This window comes from Monodelphis domestica, chromosome 6 (genome assembly GCF_027887165.1).
Source record: "Monodelphis domestica isolate mMonDom1 chromosome 6, mMonDom1.pri, whole genome shotgun sequence".
Classification (NCBI taxonomy): Eukaryota; Metazoa; Chordata; class Mammalia; order Didelphimorphia; family Didelphidae; genus Monodelphis; species Monodelphis domestica.
In genome coordinates, this window is record NC_077232.1 from 232,328,301 (window position 1) to 232,337,940 (window position 9,640).

Here is a 9,640-nt window from a genome sequence, read left to right on the forward strand (position 1 = left end):
GCAAATTTTGACTGAATTTAATACCCAAAACCCTTCCCCTGCAATCCCAGTTTCTCATGTTCCCTTTCCTACAGAAAACCAAATTCCAACGCAAAGGAGATCTCGTCCTTCTAGAGAAACCTGTCCTTGTCAAACTGACCCACAGGTACAAAATTCAACTAGAGGCCTGTTTCCTCTAAGAGAAGTACCTGAAATAGGACGGAATGGGGATGTGGTGACTTTAAGACATAGGATACCATTTACTCCCCAAGAAATAAATGAATTTACACGAAATATCCCCACATATAAACAAGATCCCTTTATAGTAACAAAAAAGATGGGAGACATATTTTTTCAGTATAATCCATCTTACAAGGACGTTGAGAACTTGCTACAAGCTTTTTTAACTGAACGTGAGAAAAATAAAATAATTGCTCATGTCAACAAAACCTGGGGGCAGAATGCAGCTCATTGGCCATCTCAGGATCCCAAATGGGACTATAACAATCCTGAGGATTATCTACAACTATACCATTGTAGAGAGGCCATCCTTAAGGCAATGAAGGAATGTGCAGACAGTACAGATAAGTGGATGGAACTTGAAAAAATTAAGCAAAAGGAGGAAGAAACACCCTCCAGATTCATGGATAGAATAATCGAGTATGGGGACAGATACTTAGATTGGGACCTAACTAAAGAGAGTAGCTTAAGACAAGTTAGAAGGATCTTTGTCAATAACTCTTGCAAAGCAATTAAGAATTATTTTAGAATACAATGCCCAAGATGGTCAGATATGGACCTTGAAGAATTGCAAAAAACAGCTATATATGTTTTAAAGGGAAACAAAGAAAAGGAGGAAGAAAATAATGATGACATGGAGGAAATGAAGAAAAAATGAGATGTATAATAGATAGGATAACTAAATTAGAAAGTGGGCATGATAATGAACCAACGACACTTGCCCCTCTCAAGAAATCTAATTATCAATCCATTACCTGCCACTTCTGTGGGAAGAAGGGCCACAATACGGTACGGTGTAGAGCTTTTCTCAAGATTATAGGAAGGAATACTCAGTTTAATAACAACTACAGAAGTGATAATTATAGAAATAAATATAATTATGACAATGCAAACCACAACTTTAGGAATGATGACTATAGGAATGGATATTGGGAAAATGATAACTCAAATGAAATAACTCCACAACAAAATATAAAAAATGGTGCTCGTCCAAAAAATACTTGAGGTGTGAATGCCCCTCGGGGGTGCCCTTCAGGGGGACGCTTTTCAGGGGTGTGCCCAAGGAACTTCCCAAACACAATGAAGTTGTCTTGGGGGGGGGGGCTGGGGCATAGGAATCAGAGGATACAACCTTTGATTTCCTGGACCCTGATGTCCTACTACCCATTGTCCCTATCCACTGCCCTCCCCATACTAATGAACCCCATGTTACCTTAAAGGTGGGTAACACCTATTATGATTGTCTATTAGACACCGGAGCTTCCTGGTCTGTATTAAAGAGAACACCTGATTTACAATGTTATTCTGTTGGCTCAGAGAATGTAATGGGAGTATCAGGAATAACCCAAAGAGTTAAAAGACTTCCTCCTAGAATGGTGTCTGTAGGACCCCTAGAGGTACAACATTCCTTCCTTTTGATACCCGACTCCCCTTTAAATTTGCTGGGGAGAGACCTTCTATACAAACTCAGAGCCACAATAACCTGCTCCCCAGATGGTTCCTTATCATTGGAAGTACCAGAGGAATCTTTAAATTTACTCCCTGTAATTCTCTCAGAGAGTCAGGAGAAAAAAGAGCATCCCACCTTTGCAATACCTGAAGATATACTGGAGTCTCTTTGGGCCACATCTTTTTCCGATGTAGGCTTACTTAAGTCGGCTGTTCCTGTGCAGATAAAAACTAAATCTAGCCCACCTCCTTCCATTCCTCAGTATCCCCTCTCAAAAGAGGCAATTGAAGGAATTACCCCAGTAATTAACTCATTAATTGCACAGGGAATAATAATCCCTTGTAAATCTGAATACAACACTCCCATCCTGCTCGTTAAAAAACCAAAAAGAGGGCCTGATGGCAAACACCTCTATAGATTTGTGCAGGATTTGAGGGCTGTGAACAATCACGTTATAAAGAGACACTCCATAGTTTCCAATATCAATACTATTATTTCTTCTATTCCTAGCACAGCTACATACTTTACAGTAGTTGACTTGTGCTCAGCCTTCTTTTCCATACCCATACATGAGAACTCGAGACATATCTTTGCTTTCACCTGGCAGGGCCGCAAATACTGCTGGAGTCATTTGCCACAAGGTTTCATAGACAGCCCAAGCTTATTTGAGCAAATTTTGAGCCAAGATACAGATAATATAAAATTTAAAAACAGCAAATTAATCAAGTATGTAGGTGACCTACTCTTGGCCTCAACAGATGCGGAAACATGTCAGGAAGATAGCAAGCACCTTCTTTTGGGATTGCACAAAAGAGGTCATAAGATCTCAAAGGATAAGGTTCAGTGGTGCCTCCCTAAAGTAGACTATTTGGGGTTCATCCTGACTGCAGGTGCCCGCTTGATTTCTCCCAGACGAATTGAGAATATTCAAAATTTAAGTGCTCCTACCACTAAGAAACAGTGGAGAACAATTTTGGGAGCAACAGAGTTTTGTAGACAATGGATTCCTTGCTATGAGGAAATTACTAAACCCCTTATAGCACTAACAAGGGATTCGGTCCCTGAACCCCTCAAATTAGAACCAGAACACCTGTCAGCTCTATCAGATCTAAAAAAGGCTATCCTGTCTGCCCCTACTCTAGGCATCCCAGATTACAACAAGCCATTTACTTTGTATGTACATGAGCAAAGAGGGGTAGCTTCAGGTGTTTTAACTCAGACTTTGGGACCTTCTCAGCGCCCAATTGCCTATTATTCTGTCCAACTGGACCCAGTAGCATCAGAAGCACCACCATGTCTTAGAGGAGTAGCTGCTACAGCCTTACTAGTGACAAAAACTGTTGATTTAGTATTGGGATGCCCACTGATAATTATGTGCCCACATGAGGTAGAAGCATTGTTGCTAAGACACAGAACACAGGCATTTTCTGATCAGCGAATTACAAGGTATGAAATAACCTTGTTAAACAATGAAAACATTACCTTGAAGCGCTGTTCAACTCTTAACCCTGCCACCTTGCTTCCAGATTTACCAACTTCAGGAGAACCATTACATAGTTGTGAAACACTAGTGTCCATGGCAGAAAAACCTCTAGATGATCTCATGGACACTCCCTTAAACAACTCAGATCTGGTCTTATTTACTGATGGTTCTTCTTTTATGAGAGATGGCATACGCTACACTGGAGCTGCCATAGTCTCAGAATTTGCCACTGAGTGGTCAGCTTCGCTGCCCTCTAATATTAGCACTCAAGGGACAGAACTCATAGCTCTGAAACATGCCTGTATAATTGCCAAGGGAAAAAAAGGCAACAATTTATACGGATTCTAGATATGCTTTTGGCATTTGTCACTCAGTCGGGATGCTATGGCTCCAGAGAGGATTTTTAACCTCAGCTGGAAAATCCATAGCTAATGCAGAAGTTATTAATGAAATTCTTTCTGCTCTCAAACTGCCCAAAGCCCTAGCTGTAGTTCATTGCTCTGCCCATACAGGTGGCTCTGACCCTGTTTCTAGAGGAAAGGACCGAGCAGATGCCGCTGCAAAGCTAGCAGCCATAAAAGGACCTGGATTAATTTTTAACATTAACAACCACTGATAATTTAAATTTATCACTTTCCTATAATGAAAAGGAAGTGGAAAAGTGGAAACAAAAATTTAAAGCAAAACAGATTAATGGAGTGTGGGTATCGTCTGAAGGGAAACCCCTGCTCCCTAGAAGTTTCTATCACCAAATTTGCCAATCTGTTCATAAAAATGGTCACTTTGGTACCCAGGGCATCGTGGACTCTGTTAAGAGAGTATGGATAGTCCCCGGTATAACTACCATAGCCTCTAAAGTGTGTTCAGCCTGCTCTACCTGCCAGGCATAGGGGTGTATGGGATGCTCAGGGAGGGGTAATATCTCTGGTATTGTGGGCTTGTTGTGCCCTTCTAGGGCAGCTCTCCAGCCACTGACCCTCACCTGACACCCAGCTCTCACTTGTGGCTCCTAGTAGCTGGTAGCATGCGGCAGCAGCCACACCCCAGGCAACGGCTTCGACAAGCCGGCTAAACCTTGTGAGGGTAGCCATCAGGTCGACGTCGACCCCTGGTGAACTAGGGCTTTGCTCACCCAGCATGTGAAGACTGCTTCGGCGGAACAGGCGGAAGAAACCAACAAGAAGGTTCAACGGCTGAGATGGCGATGCAGCAAGGCACTGTGGAGTGCTTAGGGCGTGATGAAGCACAAAAGACAACACGGCCATCCAATGCAGCTGAGGAAGTCTCCAGGTGTAACGACTTTTTGTGCCAATGGACCCAGGCTTCCAACGCCGAGAGAGTGGGACTGTCTCTGTGCATCGACTTTTCCACTTAAATCTTCACGCACAGGTGTCTTTGTGCACAAAAACGCACAAAGACAATCATCATCCTCGGTTTCAGAGACAACCTGCCAGGCATATAACCAACACGCCTTATGTGGCAAAGCTTTTGGTGGGCGTCCTCTGGCTTACACACCTTTTGAGCACCTACAGATAGATTTCATAACAATGCCAAAGGCCAGACATTATAAATTTTGTCTAGTCATAGTAGATCAACTGACCAGATGGCCGGAAGCATTTCCTGCGACCCGAGCCATGGCGGCTTTTGTTGCTAAGGTGCTTTTAAAAGAAATTATTCCTTGTTTTGGCCTGCCAGCACGTATTGATTCTGATAGAGGAAGTCATTTTACCGATTCTGTCTTAAACCAAATATATTCTTGCTTGGGGATAACTCCCAAATTCCATGTTTCATATCATCCCCAGAGCTCAGGCCAAGTTGAAAGGATGAATAAAGAACTTAAAACTATGATTGGCAAATTATGCACTGAGACCCATTTAAAATGGCTTGAAATTCTCCCTCTGGCCCTATTTTATCTTAGAAGCAGGCCTAGAGGAGACTTACATATTTCACCATTTGAGATGCTTTTTGGACATTTGCCTATACAGGCTAAGCCTTTCTCCCCGGCATATACATCACTATTAGGGGGAGATACTACTATTGCTTCCTATATATAGGAATTACAGCATAAACTGCATGAACTTCATGAATCTGGAGCTGCAGTACAAGCCGGACCACTAGACTTTTCACTTCACGACCTGAACCCAGGAGACAAGGTGTATATTAAAAATTTCCAGTGTACTGGAGCAACTCAGCCTTCATGGGAAGGACCATTCCAAATATTGTTAACTACTCCAATATCTATAAAGGTTGGAGAAAAGGACTCTTGGATTCATTGCTCACAAGTAAAGAGAGCATTTTCTGCTGAGACTGATTGACTGTATCCTATCACATGCCTTGAAGATAATAATCCTTTGACAAGTGGATGCTGTTTTTTCAAAAACACATTGAATTCTTGATTTTTTTCTTCTCTTTTCCTTATTTTTTTATTATTGCTTTTCTTTTGAATATTTGATTTTTTCCCCTTTCCTCATTTCTTGTACAAAAGGTACATACAATTAAATGTTTTCCCTCTCTCTCTGCAGTAATATGTTTAAATATATATACCCAAACAGCTTTAGACTGTGGGAAACTGCCATTTATTGATAAAATGTTATGGGACTATGATTAATGTTTGTGTCTGATTCTAGGAAATGGGATAAAAACAAGGAGCACAGATTTTACCTGAATAGTGCCAAAAGAGCACACAGGAAATACTAATATGGACTCAACTAATATGTGACGCTTGACATACGTTAAATCGTAGGACTTCCTTGTGTCTACACTCTTTATGAAGTACTCATACAAATACAAAAATTTGACTATCATGCTGGCTCCCTATATCCTTGAGAATGAAAAAAGTCAGACCAGGGAATGACTCTTCCCTATCAAAATAAAATTCTAGTTCCTTTCCTTCTTATAATATAACATGACAACTTCCTGTAGTCTTGGCTGCAAATGAGTAAGTGAAATATTACTGCATTCTGTCCTACAGACTTGTCGGATAGAAATTACTTTAAATTGGACCTTTACAAGGGCCCATTATGAAGTTATTCTTGTTTACTCAACATTTTATACATAGATTTTGGTATTTTGATTCTGATTTTGAATTTTTTTCTTCCCTTTCTCCCAAAAGTTTAAATTTCTTCCATATTTTTTCCCTTTATATATTTTTGTTTTTTGTTTGTTTTGTTTTTATTGTTTTTGAATTCTTTTAATAACTGACTCATATACCCCCATAACTCAACAATGCATCCTGAGCTGAAATGGATTTTTTAACACCCACTTCAGGGGGGATTGTATTTTAATAAAATTCCAAGATTTTGAAAAGTTTTTTTGTTTGAGAAACATTTTCAAGGAAGAAGCTTGCTAACTCCTAAATCCAGAGAATGAACTGTTGCAGAAAGATGTCAGAATACCTACATTACATCAAGATCAAGAATGAACCTTGGGGTGTGGTTGCTTGAACTGAAGGTTGATTGAATTTATTTTGAATGTACACTCTTCTGCCAAAGGGGACTGCCCCCTAATTGACTTTTGTCAATGTGCCTAGCAAAACATTGGTTTTGCTGTCTCTCTCTATCTCTCCTATTTTTCCCTTATCTCTAACTATTGTAATTTCATAGCTAGTATGTTTATAAGACCCATCGGAGAGGTTAGCCTTCCTTGGGCCTCAGGGGGGATTGTGAAATTCAAAACTACTCAACCCTGTTCAAACCATTCTTTAGAGAATGGAATTTGGCTATTTCCTGATCAATAACAATAGAGGTACTTGGAATGACAGAATCAGGTCTTGGAAATTACAATCTCCACCCTACTCAAGGTAACAGGATTTAGAAAGGGCTACAGCAAAAGCTCAAGATTTAATTATTTGAGAATATGGCCTTCAACAGATACAAGCAAAGGGGACAGACCTCTGGGTGGTCCTGGGTTAAGCCAGAGCCACCATTGGCACAGGTGAGACACAGGAAGTGAGGTAGAGGACAGCTGAGGAGGGCTTCCTACTTCCTGTGTGGAAGGTGGTTGTTGTTGGAGCCTGGAGCTTGGAGTGGAGGGGCACTCAGACTGTTCTCCATTTTGGTCATGTGAGTGATGGGGACTGATCTCTTTTCTTTGCCTTGGCTATCCAGGGCCTTGGGCCTTTGGCTCAGCTTAAGCAGAGTGAGTATTTAAGCCCTTTTTCCTTCTCTCGCTTCTCTCTCTCTCTCCCTCTCTTTCTCTCTCTCTCTCTCTCTCTCTCTCTCTCTCTCTCTCTCTCTCTCTCTCATACTTTTCTTCCTCCTCTTTGTAATTAAAACACCATAAAAAGGTTGACAGCTGACTTGAGTTTTCATTTAGGAATTACATAGCTGAATTCCTTGGCGACCTTAAATTAATATATATCAGTCTTTTAAAGTGATTTCCATATCACCCCCCCCCAAGTATTGTACTTGTTTTTTTCTGAGTAGGTTATTCTTGGTTATAATACTATCTTCTTTGTCTTCTGGAATATCATATTCCAAGCCTTTGATATAGAAGCTGCTAAATCTTCTCTTATCTTGACTGTGGTTCCACAATATTTACATTATTTCTTTCTGGTTACTTGAACTTTTTTCTCTTCAACCCAGGAGCTCTGGAATTTGGCTATAATATTCTTGCAAATTTTCCTTTGGGGATCTCTTTCAGGAGATAAGTTGATCCCTTCAATTTCTGTTTTACCCTCTGGTTCTAGGAGGTCAGGGCAGTTTTCCTAATAATTTCTTGAAATATTATTACATTGCTCATTTTTTGATCATGGCTTGCAATTTTGTACTTCTTTTCCCATGTGGACAATTTTAGTTTTCAAATTCTTTTCTTTAAAGAATTTTTGTACCTTCTTTTCCATTTGTTTTATTTGACTTTTAAAAAAATTCTTTTCATCAGAGAAATTTGTGCTGAGTCAATCTGAGTGTTCCATTGCTTCCAGTTTTGCTTCTTTTCCAGTAAATGTCAAACCATCTGTTGAAAGAGAGGCAGTGTGTACTTTGATCCTACACTTTTGTATTGCCTGCTAGTCAACAGATAGCCATATGCCCTTTCATCCCATTCCCCTTATCTCTAATCTTATTTCCCTATAAATTGGCAAGAGGAGAGGAGTTGAGAAACTATAGCCTAACCTATTCTTGAAACATGTACCCATAAGGATTATCTTGCACTTATTAAGAAAAATTGTCAATAAAAGCAGCAGTTGAAATTGTGGCCTGGACACTCTCAACTTTTTGTTGCCTTGAAACACCTCTTTTAGTTTTCAAAAAGAGAAACAAATTCCACTGACTACTTACCGCAAACCTTCAGAATAACAAATATCCATCACTTAAGACAAAAAGCAAAAATAAATCTTTAAAACTGGAGTCTATTGAGACTAAGCTGGCTCAAGAAGTAACTTAAGTATATACTCTTCTGAGTATAATTTCATAATTTTCATAATCCAAAGCATCATATAAGTCACTTCTAGAATATAAACTTATAAGTCCTCCTACATTTTGGTGATGTGTATCTGTGATGGAGGAAGAGATCCCAGTTTTTCAGGAAACTAGTTCATTGTTTTAGAACTTCACATTTAGCAACCTCTTTCACAGGTCTGATAAAATTTTAAGCTTTCCCAAGAAGAAGGTCCTAAGGGACCTGGAAAGTTTGTAGATGGAGAAATTTTACAAGGTCTTTTTTCTTTTTAATTAAAAGAAGCTTAATAAGCATCTCTCAACAGACAAATGTAGTAGAACATTCATTAGTTAAAATAATACAGACAAGCAAGACAAGAAACAATGGAGTCACTCAGACTCAGAAAAAATTTAATTAACACTTTATTCCTTCACCCTTTGAACTTCCTACTCTAGCCATCCTGGGCTGCTCTGTGTTCTGCATACCAGGAAATTCCATCTTGTTTCCCATTGCCTTTGCAAAGGTTTACCCACTGCCTGGAATATTCTCTTTCCTTGTCTCAACCTTTTGGAATCCCCATTTTCTGTAGTCATTCAGCTAGAATATATCAAACCATTACAATTTGCAAAGCTCTGGAAATACAAAGAAAAGCTTATAATTTCTGCTTACCAGGAGCCCAAAGACTAACAATAAAGACAATATGCAAACAACTATATACAAACATGATATAGAGTAAATTGAGGTCACCTAATGGTGAGTTAGGAAAAGCTTGAAGAAATGGGACTTTAGATTAGACTTGAAGGATGCCAGGAAAGCCAGAAAGGGAAGAAGAGGATGGAGATAGTTCCAGACACAATTAGACACCCAGTGAAAAAATCAGTGAATTGAAAGACAGGAGTGCTTTGGATAAGGTATGGCCAAGAGGCCATTTGTAGGAATATAAATTAGGTATAGAGTGATTTCAGGAAGTAGCTAAAAGAAGGAAATTTTGATACAAGTCCTGGAGAGGATTCTGGGAAGGAGAAAGGAATTGTGGGAGTTTGAGTTTGATTGTTTGAACTGTCACTACTTCCTTCTTGAATTTCAATTGAGCTGGAAGGAGGTTTTACTCT